Source organism: Hetaerina americana, unplaced genomic scaffold (assembly GCF_022747635.1).
Source record: "Hetaerina americana unplaced genomic scaffold, ioHetAmer1.1.p SCAF_9, whole genome shotgun sequence".
Taxonomy (NCBI): Eukaryota; Metazoa; Arthropoda; class Insecta; order Odonata; family Calopterygidae; genus Hetaerina; species Hetaerina americana.
Genome location: NW_027287538.1, coordinates 74,298,715 through 74,325,974, shown reverse-complemented (window position 1 = coordinate 74,325,974; position 27,260 = coordinate 74,298,715).

Sequence of the window (27,260 nt, the reverse complement as noted above, 5' to 3'; positions counted from 1 at the left end):
ATGACGACCCCGCCAAGTCCGGTAGGCTTTCCCGGCGTCCGGGGTCACAAGGGCAGCAGCAATCAGGACAAAAGAGAAGGGATCCGACTCCGGCGGGTGGAATAAATTGAGTTGTCATCGCGACGAGGGCGCCGTCGAAGTACCGGACGAGGGCCATTCCGTGCGCGCACACGTTTGCCGCGGGGAGGGGATTGGGGATTGTCAATCACGGTCAGCGCCAAAGCGAAATAGAATAGATGCTCATTCCCTTCCTCCATGAAAAAATCCTGCCCCCAAATATTTGCATTGGTTTACGGGAAAACGACGAGAAGCTAGTGACCGTAATTTGAGCCGCTCAGGCATAATTTATTTAGCAACAACGGCATATTTATTCAAAATTTTCATTTTTTTTCTTTTTCACCCTTAGTTAACATATCATGTGTCAACGTATTATGGAGTTCCGAACTCATTCGTTTCATTAATGGTAATATTTCATTTAACGGGAAATATTTGTTATAATTACGGCTGTGGAATTTTTTTAACCGAGATAATAACCATTTTTTTTAAATATAAGACATCGGTGAGATTCTTTGATATTGTATGACGGGTGTACACGTATATAAGCACGCACGAATAAATATCAAATTAATATATTCTGTTCGATAAACGACTTATTTACATTGAATCACCTTAACAAATCTCTCAAATTCTTTTAATGAAAGGGAACATTCTCCGTAAATTCTGACTTGCAATTTTATGTCTTTATTGAAAAGTCGGGCATACGAGAGTTTTTGTGAAATGTACTACGTATGATGCCACGTGCCACTTTAGTGAGTGTTCCGTCCCAAGCACTGAAGCGGCACTTGATCCATCCTGATTATTTTTTTTTCAATTTGTTGCCATTCATTCGATTCGCAACGGACTTGTCTCATTAAATGTTCGCGTCAAATATTTTATTCCAATAAGCTGAAGCTTAATCAATTCGTTACCAACTATTTTCCGGCCCTGTCCCGTCACCGCGGCGGCGAATTGGACGTGGCGCACGGGCAGTCATTCACGAAATTTGCTCCATACTCTTATTTGGTGCGCGACATCTGTTGATGATTCGACAATTGACAATCAGTGCAGTGAGGGGGTGGGTCGGCGTGGATAATTTTAACGCAATTACTATTTTCATTTCGCCCCCTCCTGAAGAGGGCCACCGAAATTAAATCTCGCCCTCTCGTCCAATTTGATTGCCTGCAGGTGCACCCTCTCGTCGCGACGACAAAGAAACGCGGAGCGCAACGCGGCAATGAAACGGAAGGTAAAATGATGCAGCGCGCTGTGCACCACAAAGGGGTCGCGACGGAGCAAGAGCGCGAGGGGTAGCAAGAGAAGCGACCGCCTCCGAACGGGGGCGGGAAGACCGCGAAAGATAGGGGCGGCCCCTCCACCCCCATCCATTGCACGGAATTCTATCTGCGTCCTCGCTTACGCCCCCTTTCATATATGACCGGCCTAATCGAATTCCCCAATTTCCCCTGCCCCCCCCCCCCAAAACTACCCCCTCCCCCAACCACCCTCTCCTCCGACACCACCCCCGCCTCTGACGCCACCCCCGGAACACCATCCTCCGGGGTCACTAACTAACCTTTTCTGCACCCCTCGTCCCGCTCCCTGCCACTGCCCCGGAGCGAGCGCACTTCCACCGCAAGGGGGAGTGGTGGGACTGGGCGGGCCAACGGCGGCCCTCGGTGACCGCGAGAAGCCGGGGACGGCCCTGACGACCACAGGAAACATTGTGAGTGCGACGCTCATGCGGATTCGCCGATATGCGTGGGCGAAGAGTCCACGAGACGAAGGCCCTTCGGATGGCGGCGGCGGGTGCGGGCGGGCGGGCGGGCAGAGGGAGCCCAAGTCAGCGTTGGAGCAAAACGGAGAATGGGGGGGATCGGGAATAGGACACCCGAACGCAAAGGGAGCAACCAGGACGGTCCATCGGAAACAAGGTGTCCGAGAGAGATAGGAGTGAAGGATGTTTTCGACGGATTTTGCTGACCACGTCGCTAACTAAGCAGCCTCCGGCGTTCGAGGAGAGGTCTATGCATACACACACATATATATGCGCGTATATACAGGGTTCGTCCGGAAAATAAGTGTACTGAGCTAAGGAAAAAAAATTTATTACACTTTTACATATCTTAAGCTAATATTCCTCAAAATAGGACCCTTGTGAGTCGATACACTTGTTCCAGCGGCGTTCCCATTCCTGGAACGCTCCCGCGAAGGCATCATCGGGAACCTCTCGAAGACTCGTCGTCGACCTCTTCTCTGCCCTCCACGAACATCTTGTGCCACCGAAAGATCATGTTTCTGGACATGGCTGACTCCCCGTAAGCCTGGTTAATCATACCGACAGTTTCGGTAGACGATTTCCCAAGCTTTACCGCAAATTTGATGGAATAACGCTGCTCCAAAAACTTCGGCATCGCGGTCCGTGACGTGGGTCGAGCGTGGAGGTTCGCGTTAACAGAGCTCCTCACTACACCACAGCTCAGAGCCGACTGCCTTTTTCAGCGTCGCTTGCCAACATACCCCCCTCCAATCGCAGCCCGTAAGAGCGGTGCTGGGCGCGCCTGGAGCGGCGCGCCCAGCCCAGGAGTCAGTACACTTATTTTCCGGACGAACCCTGTAATACAGTTTTGTGGTAAATACTACAGCTTTTATACCTAATGTCGTACAAGGTGAATAAGTTTGGTGTTGCCTCAAATTCGGCCTTGTGGAAATTTGTGCGAATTCATATTGCGCTTGTCTTTTGCGATGAATTGTTTCCTTCGAGTGATCATCCAAAACAACAACTATGCACGTACAATTCTGCCATTTTTCTGCCACGGGTAAATATTTATATTTTGATCAAATTGTTACATACGACCTAATACTTTTCCGTTGTGTTTTGCACGCTCTTTAATCTCTTCGTGGATTCTCGCAATTGTGTAAGCCTTCCGCCAAAGTACATATAATCATTCACTTGTGCAAACATTGCGGAGTTTGCTGTCACTATTGATGCATTTTTTCTATTTTTCGCACCAAACGCAACTATTTTACATTTTCGAGGAATTGACCCTTAATGTAAGTTTCTCTCTTCGCTCGCAATAGCTTTCTAAGACTCTTTTGGATAAGTTAAGAACTCCCAGCCAGCATTACCTCATTATATGTTTGAGCAGAAGAGCGAAAGTATTTTCATATCCAATCTATTCAAGTTCGATCGAATGTTCAAGTCCAAGGCTCTTTATCCGTATCCAATTTGGATGCATCTATTGTTCAGGCGCTATACCTCCATTCATCCACACTCTTTTAATTGATATCACCCACTCAACTCACCATTCACTCTGAACGAACAAATTGAGACAGCAATTCTACAGCACAGAGAGGAAAAGTGGCGAGACCAGTTGGAATCAATTAATTTAAAAGACGGATCAATTGGGAAAATAGCAAGGGGACTAAAGAAAACCCCCCGACCTGATCCTAATATCAAGACCGGGGTCAAGATAATCTATGATAAAGCAGACAAATCAAGGCACATGGCTGACATCTACTTTACCTAATTTACCCATTTGATCATCTACTCTACCTGTTGTCACATGAACAATTTTATACTCTACACACATTATTACCCCTCATCCTTTTCTATATTCCCAACAATCTCTGGTATTGTTTATAGCCATCTGTTTCATGATTGTTTACTTTTATCTTCCAAAAATTTTGAATTTATTTTGGGCTATAATAATTATTTTCGTTTGCTGTTATAACAGACTCAAATGAAGTTTTAATATACCTGTAGATGGGTTCAAGTACTTTATTACAGATTTTATATCAATGAAGACGTACTTTTTAGTTATTAAAATATTGCTTTCTCAGCTCAGCAGAATGCATATATATATATATATATATATATATATATATATATATATATATATATATATATATATATATATATATATATAGTATATATATATATTTACAAGTAATTTTTCAAGACTTTAGGATGTCAAATTGGTCCAATGAAAAAATGAATGAAAAAATAATGTACAAACGAGAGAGAGAAACGTATTAGTTAATAAGAGAGCTATTTTTTTCATTCTATCAGAACGCCATCTCCTCTGACCTCATCTTGAAGGCCTTAAAATTTTCAAATTTTACTAATATATTTATATATTTTATTCACGTTTATTCGTACCTTTTCCTTTCTCTTTTATTTTGCTTGCCATAGCAAATGTTTAGTAATATTATGGTATAATTAATTAATACGTTCACCCAGTATTCCCCATCAGCCATCTCTGTATCATCAGTTATTTTCCCTTTTGCGAATCCCTTATATTTTTATTTTCGAAGGAAACCTGTAGTATTGTCTCCTTATCGGTTGAGTCCTTTTTAATGAAAAAGGTATACTCGAATATAAATTAAGCGCAGTCTTCAATTTTAATTTCATTAGAAATCTTGTTCTTTCTCCAAATTCATGGAAATTGGAGAAATATCAATGTTATTCCTGTCGAGATCAAATACTTCCAATATTGGTCAACATAAATTTTTGCTCGAGTGCAATCATCAAGTTTTGTAAATCACCGATTATTCTAGTCTTTTTTACATGGTTCCCTCCTTTTTAATTATCCTGTTAAGTTCTCTTACCTTTTTTCTATTTTCGCAGAGTTCATCATATTTCTCACAAATGAATGGATTGAATTTCTCACAAACCTTTTGGAATCTCACAGACATTGCAATGAATCGAAGCGCTGACTTAGTAATCTTTGTTTGCGTGAATACCACCGCTGTTTCCGCATCCGAAATCGTGGTCCGTATTAGCCAGGCCAACATTCATGAGAGAGAGAGAGAGTGGTGCGGGGGCTAACGTACTGGCTTCCCACCCTGAGGGCGCGGGTTCAAATCCCGGCGGTGTTGAATATTTTTCAGAGGTATCTCGATCCCTACTTGAGGTGCTTTGTGGAGGGGACTTTGAGTGAGTACGCCGTCCGTCGGATGGGACGTTAAACTGCGAACCCCTTGGCGCCTTTCGTAAAGAGAAGGCTAATGCCGACGCCGGGTTTCTCTCCACCCTTCATCCTTTCCTGTCCATCCCCTATGGCGCAAATGACCTTAGCTGTCGGTCACCTCCCCTCAAAACTACTACTACCTACAACATTCATTCCTCGCTCGCCACTTGCCTCATGCAATGTCCGCGGAGATCTGTCGATCCACTTCATCTATTGTATATCCATTCATCCGATCGACGGTTGTTAGGACGTCTCCACTCCTCTCCCTCCTCCCTAGGCGTGTCCCTCCAAGTACTTTCAGGGAGCCCTAAAGAGGAGAAATATTAATGATTTAATCAGATTCAGTGAGTCGTGACCCTTCTATCAAATAAACTTGCAAACGCTTGGGTGATGTATGTGTGGGAAAATCGGGTGAGAAGTGCATCTGCTCAACGGAATTTCCGAGCGAGTTTTAGCACACACACACACACACACACACACAGAGGCCTTGAGCACAAAACAACGCGATTAAACTGTGCACCATCTCTCCCTAATTCAGTACTTGCGCAAAAGTTAACCGGTTCTTGGAATCCTATCTCAGGAGCGCTATCCTGTTCAGGAGCAAAGGGTCGTAAGGCACACACACACACTCTCCTCAGAGCACGGTGCCAAGGTGGTGTCTCGAGAAGAGAAATTCTTTTTCCTCGACATTAAATTTTTCCAGCGTGGGCCTTCTTCCACAGCAAGGACGAGGGAATTCAGAAATGGATGTTTCTCGTTGCGCACTGAACTTTTATTTCCGCCAAGTACGACTCGGTAATGGAATATTAATCCGAGGGCGCCTCCAAGTAACGTCCGGCCGCCTTTGCGCTCCCAAACGTAAGTACCTCCCTCAAAACGGGAAGCTGATCTTACTAACGCGGATGAGCTGCGGGCGATATTTCTTATTCCTGGAACTACGGCCGCTAATGCGATTGCTGGCACAAAGGGATGGAAAGAACAGACATCGGCGATATGTTAGTCTTTTGAAAAATATTGGGATATCTGCGGGAGAATCCCGTGGAAATTCTACCATTGGTGCGCTCGTCCCGGGTGAAAAAGGCGCCGGAAAAGCGGAGGGCAGCATATTCCCCGGGAACTTTGTTCTTGGTGATGAACTTCATTAATTTCCTCGTTATTCCACCCCGACTCAAGAGTCTCGTTTCCTAAGTTAATCATTTCTCCACCAGACGCAAACTCGGAAAAGGGACCGTCGCCGAGCCGAGCAGCAAGCGAGGCTTGAGGTGGGCCCGGCGGGGGCGGGGTGCTGTGCCGTTGCGATCCGGGTCGCCATTTGCGAGGGAGAAGAACCTTGGAAATATCACGCCGGAAAGAATATTGCGTCGAAAAGAAGATCATTAGCAATAAGGCGCAAAAAGCCCTCGGTCGCCGAAATGGTACGCCAATCCTTTGGCCTCGGGCTCTTATCGATGTGCCGCTGAGGTCTCTCCCTCCATTATTTCTCCTTTTTTTTATCCGGAATCCGTATATTTCTCGACTTAACCATTTCATCTGACTTCATCCTGAAATTAAGAGTCATAGAATTCCTGTCTTCTCAGGTAAAAATACGAAAAAAAAGCCCATGGGTGAATTGCACGTATTACGTCGTCGAAACATATCCAACAACCAGACATGAGTACATTAGAAATATTTACATGCATTTATGCATGTAGGTTACTAAATGTTTAATATTCATTTCTCTGATTCTCTGTAATCCTATGTTTCACCTTTTCCTGTCAAAACTCGAGACTAGAAGAGACCGTTCGATTCCGCCTTCCCCACCTCTATTGTGTTCGTCCTTTATATTTGTTCCTATCCGTTTTCCTTATATCTATTTCCATGTGAATGAATATTTGTTCGCCGTATGGCGGGATTTTGTGTTTGAATGTGTATTTGGCCAATGTGCCTCATCTCTTTCTTCTGGCTATGCGTGCCATGAAACGCACTGTTCCTTTCCTGTATGATGTTGTATGAATTCTAACCCACTGTCCTTTCCTCTTGTGTGTTGTATATTTCTCCTTTGGTGGGTGAAAACAGCCCCCTGACGCCATCTCTTGGCGAAAGAATCGGGGCGCTAGGCGACATATTAGACTCACGGATCTCAGGGTAAATTACGTTTCCTCGAATAACTGTGCTTCAAAGCTATAAATAATTTCAACCAAATGTAATGTTCCGTTGCTAATCCAAATATTTCCTTCTATATTTTGTGAACCCTGCCTTCATTATTTCCTTCCACAGTATTTTTCATGGTCACAATTGTTTTATGCAATGTATATGAATGTATGTCTATGTAAGTGTGTAACCTTAATAGGAAAAAAAATATGCTGTAACCATAATCTGTAAGCTGACAATGTTTACAATGTAAACACAAGCAGTGTAACATACTAGACCGAATAAAACTAAATTGAACCATAGCTCAAGTGGTTAAGAGCATCCGCCCGGCAAGTGGAAAGATCCGGTGTTCGAGTCCCGCTCAAGGAGATATTTTTACTCTTGTGATCCGTTCGATTCCGCCTTCCCCACATCTCCTGTGTTCGTCCTTTATATGTGTTCCGATCCCTTTTCCTTATATCCATTTCTATGGAAATATATATATATATATATATATATATATTTCCATAGAAATATATATATCTTGAAGGAATGTCTCACGGACGTGAATAATAATTTAAACGCCACAAGATAAAACGGAAAATATGTAGAGGCAATACGCCAAAGTACATTGATTGAAATTTGAGTGCTCTACTAGGTATTTTGTACGCATATTTTTTGGGTTGCTTGAAAAATCACCGCCGGGATTCGAACGAAGGCCACCATACTGGGGAGTCAGTCAACAAGCCGCCGTAAGAAACTGATCCTCCTCGCTGAGATTGATTTACGCGAACACTGAATTACCTAGAACAATTGACGATAGGATCCCTCAAATACACAAATACATTTCATTAATGGCCGGAGGGAGCGAGGGAAACACGGCTTCGACGCCGGGGGGAACCTCACGAAGCCTTAGCGTCGCACCCGATACACTTGGCATGCAGTGTCTTCCTCTTGGTGATGCCCGAACAAGATGAAACGGAGGTCTCGGGGAATCGAACCCGCGCCCTCGACGCACAAGGTGACGTGAGGAGGAAGGGCGCCTCCGACCCAAGGCGCCCATTTATCCGTTATAAGTTGCGAGGCATGCATGCATTCGTTAATCCAAGTTTCTCATCCGACGGCCACGCGCTTCTTTCCTCCGCAGCACTTCGCCCGGTGAGCACGGGGCGTTTTATATTCCCTCCCCTCCCCAACCCACTATTCCCTCCCCTCCCCATCCACTAAGCCTCCCTTTTAAACTCCTTATCGCTCCAGTTTTATCTTCCTTCCTTTCTCGTCCACACCGCCGTCTCCAAACTCGTTAAAAATAATCCAACCTCTCCCTCCTATTTTTCTCTGTCACCTGTGTGTGTGTTCCTCCGGCCCTCCCGTCGCCATATTAACTCCCCCCCCCCACCTCAAATTTCATTTACCCCACCAAGTCACCACCCCACCCCACGCCCCGCCCCTCACTCCACGTGGAAATTACGGGGGGAGGGGGCAGCGGGAGAGGGGGCGGGCGGCCTCTGCCTCGCGTCCTGCGCCATTTATAAATCTCAATACATCTTTAAGGGAGTCGGCGCGCAGTTTATTTTACGCCGTCGAGATAAGGATTCAATCAAGCCTTGGCGAGGGATTAAGGGGGACTATTTTACGCCTAGGACGTGGGCATGGAAATTACCGAGCGCTATCCTTTATACGGGATCTTACGCCGCGCGATTACTGCTCATTGATACGGCAGTGCGTGTGGTTAATGATTGCTTCCATCCAAAGCAGGCTTCCGATGAGGGCGATCCGATAACTAACTAGCTGATAAGACGTGGTTGGCAATAAATAAGCAGGGATGATATTATTTACAGGCCTTTTATTGCTATAACAATGCGCTCAATTAGAACCATTTAAGCTTCGTCTTGTTACACATTGGGTCTCTGATCACTGGCCGTTTAATATTTCTATTGATACCATTCGAGTTTCGATATATTTACATATTGCATCGATTGCGGTGAAGTGTGAGGGAATCGCATTATTGTGATCGGCCTATCGTCTGTCTGTATCCAATGCAATAACTGCATTAATATATGTTGGTTATGACGTAGGAGACTTATGCGCTTATTGAAGATCGATGTTGCTTTAATATACAATTATAAAGAGTGATTGGAAAATTAGTTATTCAGAGTACAATTGAAATAGTTGTAATGAAAGTAGCCCAAAGATAGCATACGATGCCAAAACATGACATCATAAATATAATTGACTCATTTTTGGAGCGATTCATGTTTTTTTAGTACTATACATATTCAGTTTGCACTGACCTGGATACTCAACGACTGAATTTTTTGCTGGACCCTTTGCGTCTTCCCATTGAAGTTAACTCCTTTTGTTGCGTAATATTGAGTGGTGTTGAAAGTACCTGTTTCTTTTTTTCCTATGCTTTTGGGCCAATTCTATAGTTTATAATATTATATCTAAAAAGTCAATTAAAGGGTTTGTAATTGTCCTTCATTTGAAATGCTGCCGGAAACATGCGGCTTTCTCTCACCACCCCGCTGAACATTACTTTGCCAGGTAAACACGTTTTGATAATTTTCAACGCTAAGGGAAAATCATCTCCCTCCTAAGTTATTGAAGGTCGTCGAGGCCTTTTCCAATTAGGCAATAACCATTTGTAAAACAAGACTCATTGGTTACCCTTTATTCCACCGAAAACTGCCAACCAATCGTGAGATAGGGAAGAATACCAAAATTCCACGCCCACCCCATTACATGGATGGAATTTCCTTCATTGAGGTTACTTGTTTCGAGGCGACGGGTTTCCCCAATGTCCCCCTCGCCACCACCTCGGACCCCTCCACGTGTGACCACTCCCCCTCCCCCACTCCCTAGGGCCCACCCATCTGGCACAAAGGTCATGGCTCCTCATCCCTCCCCCACTCTCCACCTCCTCTCTTATCGTCATCTTCCTTATCTCACTTCCCTCCCTCTTCCCGCCCTAGCAGGAGCCCACCCCTATCGCCCTATCCCTCCCCCTCCGCAACCCTCTTCCCAACCCACCCGGCGTCTCATTACGCCTCCCTCCCGGTTCCACTCTATCGCACTCCCTCCTCCGGGAACGCTGGAACCTCACCCCTTTGATGGCCACGTAGGACGATGCTTCAAGGCATCTCACCTGCGAACTGCTTTTTCTATTATTCGTATCAGTGGTCTATTTATCTCGAGTGGTTTTTAGCGGGCAGAGCCAAACTGTCGTGCATGGTGCGATGGTAGTCCCAAAGAGCCTCTTATTTCCTCCCTGCTTTATACACCTCTGAACTCTAATTTGCATCACACCAACCAACCCGCTTGAATTAGACTCAGATTAGTGTTCGGGGAAAGTTTAAAGAAGTTCCGAGAAAATCTGTTAGATTTATTAAAAATTAATGGCGAACTGAACGAGTGAAAATGAATCGAGCGGCGCGTAACCCGTGGGGAATTAAAATGGGGATCCGTCCATTCACAAAGAGAGGCCAACCAAGGCTCGCGAGACTCGGACCAACCGAGTTTGCCAGTGGCACCGAAGAGAATCATTGCCGTTCCAATTTACGTCGGCAAGTTGGACCACAAGGATAATATAAGGGGGGCAGATAGAAACGGTGACGGATTCAAGTACAAGTTCTACCCAAAAACACAATGCATAAAAATACCAAAGGTAACCACACTTACTTTCTATATCGAAAATGCCAAATATAAAACATTACCCGAACACATACTTTTTGTATAAGTGGTTAGATACCATTTTGTATAAGTGATTTGAGTATCTAGCGTCGAAAATTGCGCCGAATATAGAAATCATATCTAAGAAGTCTGCGGTAGATCGCAAGATCCCCAGAGATTGGAAAACGGCGAACGTAACACCAATATGAGTCCGATATTATCCTTAGTGCTCCAACGAATCTGGGGATCGAGATGGTATGGTGGCTATCACACTGACTTCCCACCCAGAGGGCCTGGGTTCGAATCCCGGCGGTGTCGAATAGCATTTTTCGGTGATATGTCGATCCCTTCTTGAGGTGCTCTGTGGAGGGCACTCCGCAGAGTGCCCGTCGGACAGGAAGTTAAAAGGTGTGACCCCTTGGCGCCTTTCGTTAAGAGATGGCTAATGCCGACTCCAGGTATCTCTTCACCCTTCATACTTTCCCATCCATACCTAATAGCGCAAATGACCACAGCTGTCGGTCGCCTCCCCTAAATACTGCTATTACTCGAGCGTAAATACACTACTACCGAGTGTAAAAATCATTTGCATTGACACAAGAACGCAATTCATACTGGAAATATTCATTGGATTTAATGTGTCGTTGTCCCGCCTAGGTGGCTACGCGACGCATTCCATTAGAACGTTATTTAAGCTCAAACTTCTCTACGGACGCAAGTGATGCTTAGAGCTTTATTTTTTTGACATCCGCGCTGCAATAATTGCATACCAGAGGAGTGAATACACAATTCCAATGGCCCGACCTACGAAAAGGTTGAAGTAAATATGAAATTTAAAACAAGCCTTTTGGACTTGTGTATTTCAAATTAGAACTTTAAGACATCTGCTATCATAAGAGCAAAATCAATTTTTCAATCTGAAGATTGGTTGACAACCGCACAACCATTCTTCTCTTTCGAATGCTAACTAACTCCCTTTTGTCCCGTGATAGATCTCTCGTGGAGCGCGTTCGTCCCATCGCGTGGGCCTTTATTTGCCCTTTGGCCTTCCTCGTGGGATTCTCCCACCTATTATCCTCCTGAAAAAATTCATGATGTCTCAACGTGTGCCCATTCCTTCTTCTCATTTTTATTCTCCTCGTGGCCCTTACTATCTTTCCTCCTTAACCATTCTAATTTAATTCTTCCTTTTACGTTTCATCCGCTGCTTTAATCTTCGGAATCCGTCTCGAGCACCAGGTTTCCATGTTTTCTGTTCCCCCTTTTTTATGTTTGTTAATTGCCTCTGATCCAAAGGATGCCATATTCTACACGAATGCTTTCGCATAATGCTTCCTTGTTTGTGAACTTATCTTAATTGAGTTCAATCGAAAGCTTTCTTAGCTTGAGATTATGTGCGCTTTATATCTGTTGAGTTCATTCCATTCCAGTCCATTAATAAGCGACTTAGATGTCGGCGAAACATTCCAATTCTTTTATTATCGTCATCATGGTCCAAAATCCAATCTCCACTCTCATGCATACTATGGTTTTGGTTTTCTTTATGCTTGTCAACATGCCACAACCCCTTAGGTGCGTTGTCCATTGCTTTCATTCATGCCTGCAGGTCTTTCGCATTCTCCTCCATATCGTAGACGTCACCTGCGGGATAGAGCAGGAGGATTTCTTTTCGTTTCGTCGTAATTCCTTCGAATTCTAATCTTTGTGCGTCCGTATCGACTCCTTTACACTCGATGGTACCTGGCAAGCACTTGCTCCGGGCAGAGAGTGAGTGAGTGGTGTCGCACACCCTTTGCCCGGGGCACCAAGGGCACCACCAGTATGCGGATGCATTATTGTTATCGACCGCACTACATCTTCAGGCAAAAAAAAAGAACGGCTCGTGTGAGTTGAAACCTTGGCCGGAGTTCTCCCAGTCAAGTTTGCCACCTGTGATACGAAATTTAAAATTGGATATATCACACGGAGAGCGAATATGAAGCGCCAGCTGTCGGAGAAATGCTCGAAAAACACTTTCTAAATTGGATTCGCGAATATTATCATACCAAGGATGACAATGCTTACAACTGGTGTCAGGCTTAGATAGATTCTCGGAGATTTTCTTTAGCGCGTGAAATAGGTCGTGATAGATTCACGTAACCCCTATGCTACTCCTTTGTAAGCTTCTACATAACATCCCGCAAGCTGCCGCGAAGGTGCGTGGCGTGGACTGTTAGGGCTCCACTCCTCATGCGCAACTGTAATAATACGGGTGTACATTTACTAATGAGAACAAAAGCACGCAAATATACATTAGTACAAGGCCACAAGCGTCATACAATAATGGGCGTGCTAGGCTTGATCAATGCCAATTGGTGGAAATTGGAAGGAGAATGATCTCCATAAACATAAACAATCTTAGAATGAATTTCGGTCGGCATTACACCTTCTTTTACGAAGAATTTCATCGGTGAATGATGGTCGATTTTTTTCATTTCTGACAACACACGCATCGCAACTATTTCACACGCGTGCGTACAGCATGATAGAATGGCTTAGAAACTTACGAGGCGTCTAATCACAGTTTTATCAACATGAGAAAAAAATCATGTTAGTAGTGATGCCATCTACAGGCGAGGGCCAGAACATTTCAGTCCACCCTGACGAAGCCAACTCAATGATGATTGCTTTTCGTTTACGATGAGATAACAAATCCCTAATTCAATATCTCCCATGCTTTTAATCGTTCTTTAAAGGTAAGAATTTTCCTCGAAGAGATATAAAAGACGATTAGGCAAGGGCGTCGGTAGAGGAGGGCAATTGAGGTCCATGACCCCTCAAGATTTTCGGATCTCTCTTGAATTAAAGATGTTCTTTTTTCCAATCCATCCGCTTAAACTTAACAAGAATATGTTTATGAAGAAAATGAATTCCCTTGGGAAGATGTTCAAGTGAAAGTAAAGATGATAAGTGAGGAGGCCTCGTTTGCCTTTCGACCTTATCTCATCCCGATTTCAACCTCCAAGCGCTTATATAATCAGTAGTAGCTCTCCTTCGTAAGTTTCAAAAGCTATGAAAAGCATGGCATTCTTAAGACATGAGTGGATCCTCTACTGCTGCGTGCTTGGAGAATCAGCCGCGGGGTATTATTTTCCTCAATATTACTAGAGCCAGGGCCGTTGTCGCAAGAGAGTGAAATAAAGCTTCCAAAATTCGTAAAAGAAGTTGCAAGATGTCTATGTTTACATTGATATTCAGAAAATGTATAGATAACTTTTTAAGGATATTTTCATTTATAATTTTTATGTTGTCGCGAAGACTGGCGAAAAGTGGGCGCCACTATATGCTCATGGTATGCCTGATGACCAATTTCGAAGTCCGTAACTGCGCTGCGTCGTCATTTTGAACGAAAGTTTAAACTATTTTACAATTAATTCCAAGAATCCACCACCCGAGCGCTATAGTTCTAGTCGGAATGAATAGTATGTTCCATCTAGTCGTAATGAACAGGAAATTTCAAGCTAAATGGAAAATCATATTAATCTCTAAGTTGTTTAGCATTTCTGCTGAAAACGCTTCTAATTGAAAACAAAATCTCCGAGCTATCATTAAGGCTTAACTGTCTTGACCAAATAAGTATATGGATATATGTAATATAGGTATAGGACCGAGTAGTCTCTCGAGAAAATACGACAAATAACATTACGTCCCCTAGTTATAACTTCGCATTGCTTTCACTCCGCCTGGCGCCTCCTCCTTCCCCCCCCCCGTCTATCAAAGGACATACTTCATCCATTCCAAGGCAGATGATTCACAAGCCGGCCTCAATCTTCCCTCCGTCCACCCTGGGCGCCTGTTGCTCTCCAGGCACCCTTCATTATATCTCCCCCGCAGCCACACATCTCACATCCCGCCCCTTATCGACCACCCCCTCTCCCCCCTCCCCCCGTCCACCCCACGACGTCCCATCAAGTGAAGAACCAAAGAAGGCGAAACATATTTTACACTTACCATCCGCATCTCCCTCCCAACCGCATACCATCCCATCGTTCCCATAACCCATCCGGGGAAAAAACATATTAAATTCATGGCGTATACCTTCAGAGAGCCCTCACACCACCACCACCCCCCCTGAGTGTAGGCTTATCGCCCCCCCCCCAACCCCATCTTTCACGTGGAAACTCTCCCCTTTAAAGTAAAAGCATTACCCTAAAACCTTCCCCCCTCCCCTTACACTCAGACCCTGCCATCTCAATCCCCCTTCCGCTCCTAACTCTCCACCTCCTGACCTGCGCCTCCAGTCAAGAATCCAAGGCATAGACTTATTTATAGAGTTCCACCTGTGTTCTTTTACGTGAAATGTTGCCTTTCCACCCACAGAGTTGGCGCTAGCACCCACCAAAAGTTTTGCCCATGATCATCCGGATTCTTAGCGAATACGAGATTCGAGAGACGAGAGTTTCGATTCGGAGGCGTTTCCGAGGGTTGGGGGAGGGTATAAATTTGGCGTGTTCCGCGAGGGTGAGGGAAGATATTCCTTTCGGCAGATATTGGTTTCGCGGGGCGGAGCACCCAAGTGTGCCGTGTTATTTTTGCCAAGGAGGATCCGGAGGCGTATGCGAGTGCCGCCGCCTTATTTCCTAACTCGAGTCCCTTTTCCTTTTGGTCCTGGCGGAAACGCAAGGGTTTTTGTCGTGAATATCAAAGTCTACGAGCTCCGTGCTGCGGGATACATCAAGACTTTGCTTTATGGAGCTGCGGATCCTCCTTCCTCGGTGATTCAAATTCCAAAATTTACGCTTTGAGCCTCTGAAGATTGCCGAGTTGGCTTGCGCGTGGATTCATAAGAAGCGGGCGTCGAGAGGGAGGGCACGTGAAGCAAGTGAAGAAGACCTTTCAGGATATTTGACGAGATGCTGACCTTAAGGAAAAAAGGAAGAATATCTTAAAGTCGCCACAATCACGTAGCGTACGTGTAAGCAGTTCCGGGACCTACATCTGTGAGACTAATTTCATTTTCATTTTTCGAATGAATGAAATAAAACTTCACTGTGGAAAATCTACTGAATTTCAGAGCTGATCCCTTAGAATTGTTTTTACATAATGCCATCCTGACTTTGAATCTTATTTCTCTTTGCTATGCAAAAGAGCCTTCCGCATCGAAACATTCTCTTCATTTTTCTCAAATCGTTTTCTACCGAAATGTTCTACACGAAAAATTAGTGTTCTCTCGAACTGGTCCCATGAAAATTCTTTTAAAATTTTGGGGGGTACATTTCATTAAAAATGATAAACTAGGGCCTAATGCTTCCACGTCTTAAAAATATTTTGTCTTCTTTCCACTCCGTCCTTCGCCTCTAGAGCATAAACTGAGGGTCGATGGAGGAAGAATGTAAGTCGAGGTCAAGCGATCGGATGTTTTCGTGCTAAATCCAGCTTCGGCCCTTCTGCAGACTTACTTGCTCTTCGCAGTCCTTAGCGCCAGAGATAATTCCTCAAATGAAGATCTCAACCCAAAGTGGAGTCCCTTCCGAGGACGCAACTTCGCCCCACCCTCTGCTGACGATCATACTAATTACAGCTATGTTACCCGGAGATCAGCTATAGTCGGTCACGCCTGCATTCTGTCCAATAATTATTGTATAGCACCCAGAAAGCCCCCCTAAGGCGCGTGACAGGGAGTGATAAGACACCACTCTACTCTTGACCCAAAACACCTTTCTCTCTCAGCGCAGTCGGATGCACGTTATTTTATTTTGATCCTGTATCATTAGTGGGAAAAATGGCATCTAAAATCTATCTGTTCTGCACTTACCATTACTAATTTTTTTACATGATCTCTCCTACCGTTGTACGATGGGGATAATAATACATTATCAACATTATCGCAAAAGAGGCATCTTTCCAATTTATGCAAGAGATTTGATCTGTAGTTTAACATTCACTCCGTGAGTGAAGACAGTAGGTAGCGTGAAATTCGCTGTAATGTCCACGGAAAACGTTGAAAGGCCTTCCGCTGTAAGAATACTCTTAAACCGAAAACAGCCTTTCAAGAAACGCCAGGTATAGCACCAAATATAATAAAAAAAGAATGCGTGCATGGTAAAAGTCAATCCAATTTCCACATTTGTAATTAGCGCTCTTTTTTGCGTTTTGCAATACGTTATGAACTAGCTAAAGCTCTAATTACGTGAAAGTAACATCCGGAGTCCCTCAGGGCAGTGTCATAGGACCACTACTACTTCTTTTATACATTAATGACATCGCCTGTAGTATAAAAAGCAACATAAGACTCTTTGCCGACGACATTTAAATCTACGGAGAAATAGCGAATGACGCGGATCGTAAAGTAGGAATGTCGTAGAGTGACTAAAAACTGACATAAAAACGAACAGCATTCAGAAATGGTGTCAATAATGGGGGCTGGAGTAAAATACGAAAAAATGAACAGTCATACATTACTTAAACAATAGAAAACACAGCAAAACGTAGCCAAATTGCACACTCGGAGGTGTTTGGATGAGCGTCGTGGATGAAGTAAAATACTTGGAGGGGTCACCATTGCATCAGTTCTTAATTGGAGCAAACAAATACGCACCATTTGTGGAGGGGTGCTAAAAAAGCTGGCATTCGTCAAACGTACAGTCGGCCGGTGAAGGAAATATGCTATTTTTCTTTAGTGAGGCCTCAAATAGAGCATGCGGCGAGCGTAGGGAATCTATTAAAAAAAATACTTTGGCTAAAGAATAGGGCACAGAGAAAACTACTTCAGGCTGATAGGTCCGTGGAAAACTCGCACCAAAGGACACAAAGCGTCGTAACACATTTAATACAGAATCTGGGATGGGAAACTTTAGATATGCGAAGACTCGTGTTTTAATTTTATGTGTGCCTGCCCTCTTTAAATGATTGGTGTTCGGTCGCCCCCTTTTCACGAAGTTTTTGGTGAATTGCGGGTAACCAATTAGCATAAGGAATACATGTAGAATGACTGGTGACCTACCACCCCGTGCCATATGTCCTTGCAACGGCTTCTGGGGCAATAAGTAAATGTAGATATATACTGTGTGCACATATTTTTTTATAACAATAATCGATAATTTATCGCCGATATTTGAGGACACGTGTTACCTTAAAGAATAAGATATTGGATGACTGTTTTGAACCATACGGGTGACGCCTCAGAGGACTTCTTTGGATTTTCTTTCGGAGAGCACAGACACTGAGGAAAGTGATCGCATGCTCCGACGCATGGAATTCAAAGAGGGTGGCGGGAGGTGCAGCTCATGGAAGAGCACTCCCCTAACATTTCAAATCAAAATTTGGATAGTTAATGCGTTTTCTTCCCATTATTAGGGCATGCAATTATTAAGGCCACTTGTGTGCTCTTTGCCTACATTAATCTCAGTCATTAGTAGTCAGTGTTCCATTTTTATCCGATATAAATACAATGTTCATAAAGGTTTCAGAAGAAATACACTTAAACCTCTCGATAAATTGAAAAGTCTTCACTCAGTTCGTGTGGAATAGGGGTTTTCTGGAGTTGAAGAAGGCGTATACTTAATAGGTGCTTTTTCAAGCTGTCTGGAGATCTGGAAATAAGCCCATGTGGAGTGACTTCGCAATTTAACCCTTCTTTCCCGAGTTAAAGTTTTCTAATAGGCTCCGAGGCGCCGTCGCCGCAAGACGCGTTGCTTGGATTTTCTTTTCCCTTGCTACGTAACCGTGGCTGCCGAGTCAGCCTAGTTCTGCCCTCGCTTGTTGAAGGATTGGGGCTCCCCCCGCCCACGGTATCGTCTTTTTTTCCTCTTGCCCTTTAAGTCCTACTTACTCTGAAAGTTTCGACTCCCTTTTCCCCTTGAGGCACGGAGTTTTTTTTTTAATCGCAGCCAATTCTATGGAAAGAGGATAGATCTCGGCTATTGTGTGCTACATTCAAGTAATTTCAATTTAAAAGATTTATTCAGTTCCGGGATGCTTTCGATATTCGCAGCCAACATTGATGGGATGAAATAGGCGAAAATATTGAATCCTCGCGACAACAGAGCTATTAGTTTATGTTTTACTGACAAATATTGAAAATAGCTGTACGCATGTAATGTATGATTTCTATTCAAGGAAAAAGATTTTAATATGCTTGCTTAAATGTCACAATGTGACCTTTAAATTATTATGGCTGCAAAGAGTTTACTTTACATTGTTGCGTAATCATTTCTTCCTCTCTTTTTTCATGAGTCTAGTTCATGCTAGGCCATGCTGCGCTTATTAACTCTTTTGATTCACAACGCTTAAGGCAAACCTCGCCATTTAAAGAATTGGAATATAGACTTTATGAGGTTTACTTTATTTTTTTATTTTCTTTGGAAACCATAATTTCAAAAAAAAATAGAATTAGGAAGGATATTTGATATGCTTTTACGCTGATTTTTTATCTCCGTTCTTCCTCAGGCGATGGTTTTTTAATCACTACACGGTACTGTTCACTGATGCCATTCGCAATGTTTTCGATTTATTTCCGATGCTTTTTCAGGAATATGACGTGGTCATTTTTGCACTTTCTATCCCAACTATCTACTATCCCATCCCTAAACTATGCCAACTATCTATCCCAACCCAAAACTATCCCAACCCAGTTTTACTATGCACGGCTTTCTTCTCATTATATTTTTTACCATTGCACCCGCGCACCTATGGCACGGAATACATTTTAAGTGGTTAAGTGAAAGAAGGGATTATCTATTCTCAATCTCGCCCCAATAAACACGTTTTATTATTATAAGATTTTACTGCACTGGAACTAGGAGGAAATCTGGTTCCTGATGTTCTCACGGTCAAAATTAAAATCACTTTTCCCATTCTATTACTTAAATAATTAAAATGTCTTGATAGGAAAGTATGACTATAATTAAAATAAGGAAGCTATTGATGAGTAAAGTTGACCGTTTCATGTTTTATAAGAGTAGAACATTCATTTAAAATGGAATAAACTTTTTAGTTGACTCTAAGTACCAGTTAATGTACCAATAAATAAAGTCACGTCTCCACTCAGTTTTCGTTTTTGTCTGTAAGTGTTTAGAGCGCCACGCCGTTCAATTTTTATTGCAGTTCGAAGCCTTCTGATGCAGAGTAACCGTTCTCACGGCTATTTCAGTGGAAAAGAAGCTCCGGCAAAGCCACCGTCGGCCGCAAGTGCATTTTAATTACGAGACTTAAAGCAATGTGATCCTCAGGTAGAAAGAGCACACCCGAATCGCGGTTAAAAGCCATTGATACGTGATAGCACTCATGAACAATTCCGCTGTAAAAATCCACAGCACGAGGGACCGAACTTTTCAGTCGAAGAAATGTTATATCCACATCTACATAAATACTCCGCGATCTACCAAAAAGCGTGTGGCCAGGGGTGTAAGCACCAGATGATGGGTAAGGGGTGGGGAAGGATGGGAAAGAAGGAAAAACATTCACTTAAAAAACCTCGATAACAGTGTAAACGTATATACATGCTGGCGGAAAACCTAGTTCAAAGCAATTTGCCAATTCAACCCAATGAAAAAACAAATGTTACCTTAGTGTTCGAGCTCCCGCAGACGAAAGAAATGTGTCGTCACATTATTTGAATGAATTCGGGAAAAACTCCACGTTTCTCGTTCGTGTTTGTTGGCAATCGAAAGCTGGAAGATGGACCTCAATTAACGCTTTGAGCGAAACTTTTTTTCTAAAAATCTGACATCCCTTTCCTGCATTCGATCTCATTCATAACTCCATACTCGCGTCGACAAGAACCTTCATGTGTCGCCAAATTCTAAGTGAGAGTATTATAATTATTAACAGTGATTGTCTACCGGTTGGGGTATGTTTTTGACTGGCATTGGACATGTTCTGTTGAATAGTTTTTTTATGGTCCGTTAAAGGAGTAGTTAATTTTTAAAAAGTGCTTTTCGGTGGCCTTAATCGAAATTTTCTGTGGTGAATTACTGCGATATCATATCCAATCGTTCTGATGACCGTGGTCATTTGGTTCTGCAAATTCTCCTTAGAACTGGTAGTCACTTATGATTTGAATTTGAGGCATTGAAATTAGTTGACCCTTCATTGACCCTCAAGGAAGCATGACCTCATTATCATATCTATTTATTTATTACTTATTTATTTATTAATTTAGTAATCAAATGGCAACATTAAGATGCCTGAATGAATAAACAATCTAATCAATAGTGCTTCTTGAGTCGATTTCCCCGCAAAGATAACTTCGCCATCCTATGGTACGATATTTAATTTCTGACTTCGCAAAGCGATCCACTATGCTGGAGCCTTCGACTGGGTTCGATTGGTGCACCTGATTGGTGGATTAAAAACTCGCGGGTACTTCAGGGGAAGAAATAACCGCCCGTTAATTATGGCAGGGGAGTGGGCGAGATGAAAAGGTGTTCGATAATGGTCATCGGGAGTGAAAAGCAGCCGTCGGATGGAGAGGCGCCACTTTCGTCCGGACATAAGTCGACGTAGTTATCGTCTCCCACGTCGGATTCCACTGATAGAGGCGCTGTCGGAAGAGTCTTAAAGTTGAAGAAGAGGGCAATGGCAGCAATCTTGATAAGTCGTCCTGATTGGGCGATTCTGCCGATAGTTGGCCATGGTGGATGTCCCGCTCCATCGCTCAATTTGCCAAATGCGTCCCACGCCGAACAAAAGAAGGTCTGGTCCCGCATCGCCCGTTATTCCCCTCTGGAGAACTGTGCGACATTACTGTCGGCACGACACTAAATTATTGCCGAGAAATCCTTGGCGTTCCTTTTCTCTTTCACCGGCAAACGATTGCAACTTGTCGTTTGATGGCACCCTATTCATCGGCCAGCCGTGACTCGTGAATAATGATTTCCTTCATGACGGTCATATTGACATTCACAAATCCACTCCGCGCTTGCTATTGTTATTCTGTATGCTTGGCTGTTGACCTAACACCCCCTGCCAAACACCATTTGCGGAGACATGCGGGATGTCAAGTAGATGTAGATGTGCGTCGACTTATCAAAGATTAGCAAAAATATTTACAGACATTCCTGTTCATGGAGTCATCCCTATAATATGCATTTAAATTCAACAATTACACAGTGCAAAAATCAGTTTTCTTGACCGGAACCGATCTTGACCGAGATCCCGGCCAAGGCGAATGATTTTTGCTCTTTTGAAATTGCTGCATTTCTTGGACAGGTTTGTTAATCCGCAATTAAATCCGTCATGTTATCGAATTCTACGGAAATGGCCACTCAGCAAAATGGTCGGTCCTAAGAGATCATTCAAAATCCTCGCTCAGAATATTTAGATTTTGTATCGCAGGTACTTCTGATAAAGATGCATGGTGAACACATGGTGGATATCCGCCAGTCATATGTTTAGTTTATTGGCAATGCTCAGGCGAACCATTTGATCTTTTTAAGAAGAGATGGACATAAAAAACGCAGCCTTATGGTATTTGCTTATGTCATATTGCCAAACTTCATGAGGATGGAGGATTGAATAAATTTGATGCTATCTCTGCCTAGGTCATAGAGTTTAAACAGTGATGTGTCTATAGTTCATCGGTAATACCTAAACTTCCCTCTGTTAAAGAAAGAAAGAGGAAGTAATCCCACATACAATGAGCGTATTCATGTAAAAAATCATGTTATATTTTTTTAATTAACTGATAAAAACGCTGCAGGTCAATTTGAAGTTTTCAAACGAAGTTTTTATAGCATCAGGAGACTCATTCCCGACTTAGGGAATTAAAGGGGCATTTTTTTCTTCAAATGAATTTTTATATTTCAGGATGGTCTCCTTTTAAGTCGATGCACTTTCTCCAGTGACGCTTTAACTTTTTTAACCCTTCCGAATAATTGTTGACGCCTCTCTCCGCAAAATAGGCGTTCACGTATGCGATAACCTACTCGTCGAATGAAAGTCCCCGTCCTACAAGCGAAACTTTAAGGTCAGGAAGCAGTGTAAAGTCACGGGGGGGCAGATCTGGAGAATACGGTGGCCGATCAACCAAATGGAAGTGCAATTCGTGAATTTTAGCCATGGTGACCGTCGAAGTGCGAATAGGTGCGTTGTCGTGATGGAAAAGCATTTTCTCCTTCTTCAAATGCGGTCGTTTGTTTTACTTTTTTCCGTTAATTTGTCAAATGATGATGCGTAATACTCTCCCGTAGTAGTTTTACCTTAAGGAGTGTAATGGTGGAGCCAAGTTTCCTTTAAAGTCATGAATCGACGCGAAACATCTGACTCGCCTCGCTCGAATCGATTCATTATGTTTATCCGAATGCGCTTTTGGTCCAAAGTGAGCAAAAGCGGCACTCAGCACGCGGATAGCTTACGCGTGTCCAATTCTTATCTCAATACGAAACAAAGGTGTTTCTTTCGACGTGCAAATAGCCCCTGATATCTCTCCAACCTTGATTCAACGGTCGTCCTGTACCATTTGGTTAACATTTTTGATATTATCGGTGGCTGTCGCAGTTTTTGACCGTCCAGAACGATCATATCAGCCAAGCTGGTACAGCCACGCTCAAATTCAGCTGCCCAAAATTTCACGGCCGTAAATGAAGCTGCAGAGTCCCCCTACGTCACTTCAAACTCGCACTTGATTCGCCTAGGCGTATTGCCTTTCAAAAACAAATAATCAATGGCAGTTCGATACTCAATTTTTTCCATTTTCACAAAAACCCTCACGAGGATTGTCAAACAACCTCAAACGATTGTCAAACGGTAAGTCAAAATTGAGTATCCTGAAATGGTTGGAATATTGTGAAGTACCTTTCAACACATACCAAAACTCATTTTCAAACTTTTTTTGGAGAGTGCTGCTATCTTCATTTTGAGATTTAGACAACCCTCGTAAACCTTGACAGATCTTCACATCAACGGTTGAAGATTAAATATCTATCTAATTGGTTTAGGGCGACTGCTACTTTGTAATACATAGACATAGTAGCCATTGTCAACTTTTACGTGAGTGTGTGCGAAAAAATTTAAATTGAAGTTGAAAATTTGTTGGAGTAGGTGTATACGAGTATGATCTTCATACGTGAAAATCGTCGAACATTGGGAAACAGTGGTAAAGATGAGGGAGGCTTAAGTGACCTCAAACGCACAATTTAATGCACTTTATAAAAATAATATAGATGTAAAATTTAGAGGATCATCTAAGTGGTATGAAAAATTATTAATTAGGTTCTTATAATAATGTGTATAATTCTTTGCTGTCTGAGTTAGTATTCCATCAAATGTAGAAGGTGTTCATCTCTTTCAAATATTATTGGCATCGGCCACTCGAGGAATGGGGGAGAGATTTGAACTCGGGCATCTCCCGAGGCAAAGCAAGAGAATCCACACTCTCGCAGGAAGAGGCGCCCTTAAAGAAGAGATTCGCCTCCCACGTGCTGCTCTTGGCAAGGGAGGGCGAAGGTGACCGCGCTGAAAGGCCACAGGGTCACCAGCGGGGACGAGGCGCATTCCGGCGTCAACCGCAATATGTGCCAGCGACCCCGAGGCTCTTGTTCTTGCCCGCGCGAACTAAAGCAGGTCAAGGAAGAGAAGTGAGGAGCTCCATTGTTTGGTACGTACATGCGTGCCACGGCTGGCGAGAAGCTCCCCAGTTAATTCATTTGCTACGGTGGATACGTGTTAAGAATTGCCGAAAGGGGGCGCGGCGTGAACGACGAGCCCACTTCGGTGACAAGGCTGCAACAACTCCCGCTCTCCCTCTCATCCCCCCCCCCGGAGGCTGCAAACATTGACTACATACGCCCTGCTTACACTACCCCAATCGTCACTCGGAGGACCCGATTGCAGAATGAAACAGGGCACGAAGGAAAAATTGCGAAAAGATTCGTGATGACCACATGCTTCACGTTTCATCACATTGATGTTAGAAGACTCTCTAGTTTGGAGACACTGGAATCACAAATCAACAGGCATGTTTAAAATTTAAGAAAAGTACAAATCACTCGAGTCCAACGCTGCCAAGGAGGCAATAACCTTTGCCCTGTGACATGACATTGGTTGGAAATGCCACAGTGACGAGTAAAAGGATATTGAATGCATAACCGATTACCACGAAGATTTGAATTCTCCCTTGAGAAATGGAATCAAGGAAATTGAAATAAAATAAGGCTGTGAGGATAAACAATACTACCTTGATCAAAAAGTTCCCGGAATAACCACCGTGTGGCGCTCCCATCGTTCCGATTTGAGTTCTGTTTTTTTTGTTAAATTGGTACATCTGTTGTTGATATTCCCTTTAAATCTTAGTGTCATAACTTGACATTTGCAAAAGTTACGGTCGGTTTTCGGTATGTCCATCAGTGCTTCCTGCGATTTTTCCATTACTTCCTCTCGGCTGCTAAAACGCGTTCCCCGTAATGGTTTTTTAACTCGATTGAACAGAAAGAAGTCACAGGGAGCCAAATCAGGTGAATTCGGTGGCTGTTGGATGGTATTTGTTGCATTTTTCGTCAAAAAATTACGAATAATGATTGCACTGTGCGACGGTGCGTTATCATGGTGCAAAATCCACGAGTTTTCTGCCCACATTTCTGGTCTCTTTCGGCGAATTGCTTCACGCAAACGTCTCATAACGCCCAAATAATACTCTTTGTTTACTGTCTGGCCACCCATCGAAGGTAGATATTGAAACACCTCGAACGAGTAAATACTTCTAATTATGACGAAAACTTCCTCTCGTTTGCCTTGCATTATTCATTTATCTTAACTCCTGCCTGTCTTTATACCGTCGGAAAAGCCTATTTCTCCCTCCACCACACCATACCACACAAGCCATACATGTATATAACTAGAAATGTTGCTTGTTGTTGATGGCCGTGATAGAAGGGCGGATGTTTGTTGAGTGGTTGTGTATGTGTATATATATATATATATATATATATATATATATATATATATATATATATATATATACACATACACATACATAACCACTCAACAAACCTCCTCCCTTCCATATATATATATATATATATATATATATATAACACTTTTTGAAAGACTCACGGACGTGAATAATAATGTATAACACTTAGCACTAGTGGACACAGACAAAAACACAGAAACACACAAAAAAAGAGACTCACTATTTTTCGAATTTTCGGTGGTCGTTGCCACCTTTATCAAGGAGGAGAGGGACAGAACTGAAGGGAATACGAGGGCTGGAGCGATGGATGGAAGGGGAAGGTGGGGAGGGAATTCCGAAGGGACGGGTTTGGAGGGGCAGCGTTAGAAGGGTGGGGAAAATGTAGAAGGTGATGGGGGTGGAAGGGGGATGAAAATATAATTAGAACAGGGTAATTAGTGCCTAATATTGATTCCTGGCCAGTTCCAGGACTCCAAAAGCCAGATGAAGGATTGCTCTAGTGTTTTCAGTTTCAGAGGAGGATCAGAGGGTGGGAGGGATGCTATGATTGATGCACTATAGCATTTGTCTGTTTCATCTTCATAGTGTTTTTGTCTGTGTCCACTAGTGCTAAGTGTTATACATTATATATATATATATATATATATATATATACACATATATACACATATATATATGTGTATATATATATATACATATATATATATACTTTTTTGAAAGTCTCACGGATGTGAATAATAATGTATATGAAGCTAGTACTGCACTAGTGGACGAAGGCAAAAACACAGAAACACCCAAAAAAGGAAAGAAACTCACTAGATTTAGCATTTTCTGTGGTCCACGACACCTTTCTCAAGGAAGAGAAGGACATAACTCAAGTTCTGAATTTTAACTTGTATACTATATTCACGTGGAATTACGAAAAGGAGAACGTGGGATGAAAAGTTTTTAGGCAAACGATTCGTAGAATTTATGAGGAAGGAATTTGGCCGGATGACTTCGTCAAATCAGTTTTAGTTCATCTCCCAAATACGGGAAAAGCAGCCAAATGTGAGGAATACAGAACGACGAGTGTGATTTTTTTGCATACAAGACAAGTGCGAAAAGGGAATCGATAAAAAGTACTATCGTAAAAAAAACCACTAATGATGCTTGCTCATGTTGGGATACTAGCAAACGAGTCTTTCCAAGAACAACAACCCTGCACACAAAAACAATGACCATGGAACCCTGGCATAAATCATTCAAAAAGGCACTCATTTAAAGTGTTCAAGTCATCCTGTAGGAAATTAGAAATCGCTGGAAAACGGAAGCCCATATATCATCCTATCACTACTCAAAACAAAAAACCATTTAATTTAAATGACTTTTACATAAAATTTTATATGATATTTATGTATATAAAACTCTTAAAATGCCAACATTAAAGTGTTTTAGCATTTTTGTTACATCCTAATACGGCGCAGTGAAAAGCCAAGATGAATTCAGTTAGATGATGCTCTATGTTAGCGAATAAATTGGAAAATGTTTCGCGACAAATGGATTCCACCGCCAGTTCCTTGCGTTTGCAAACTAGTCAA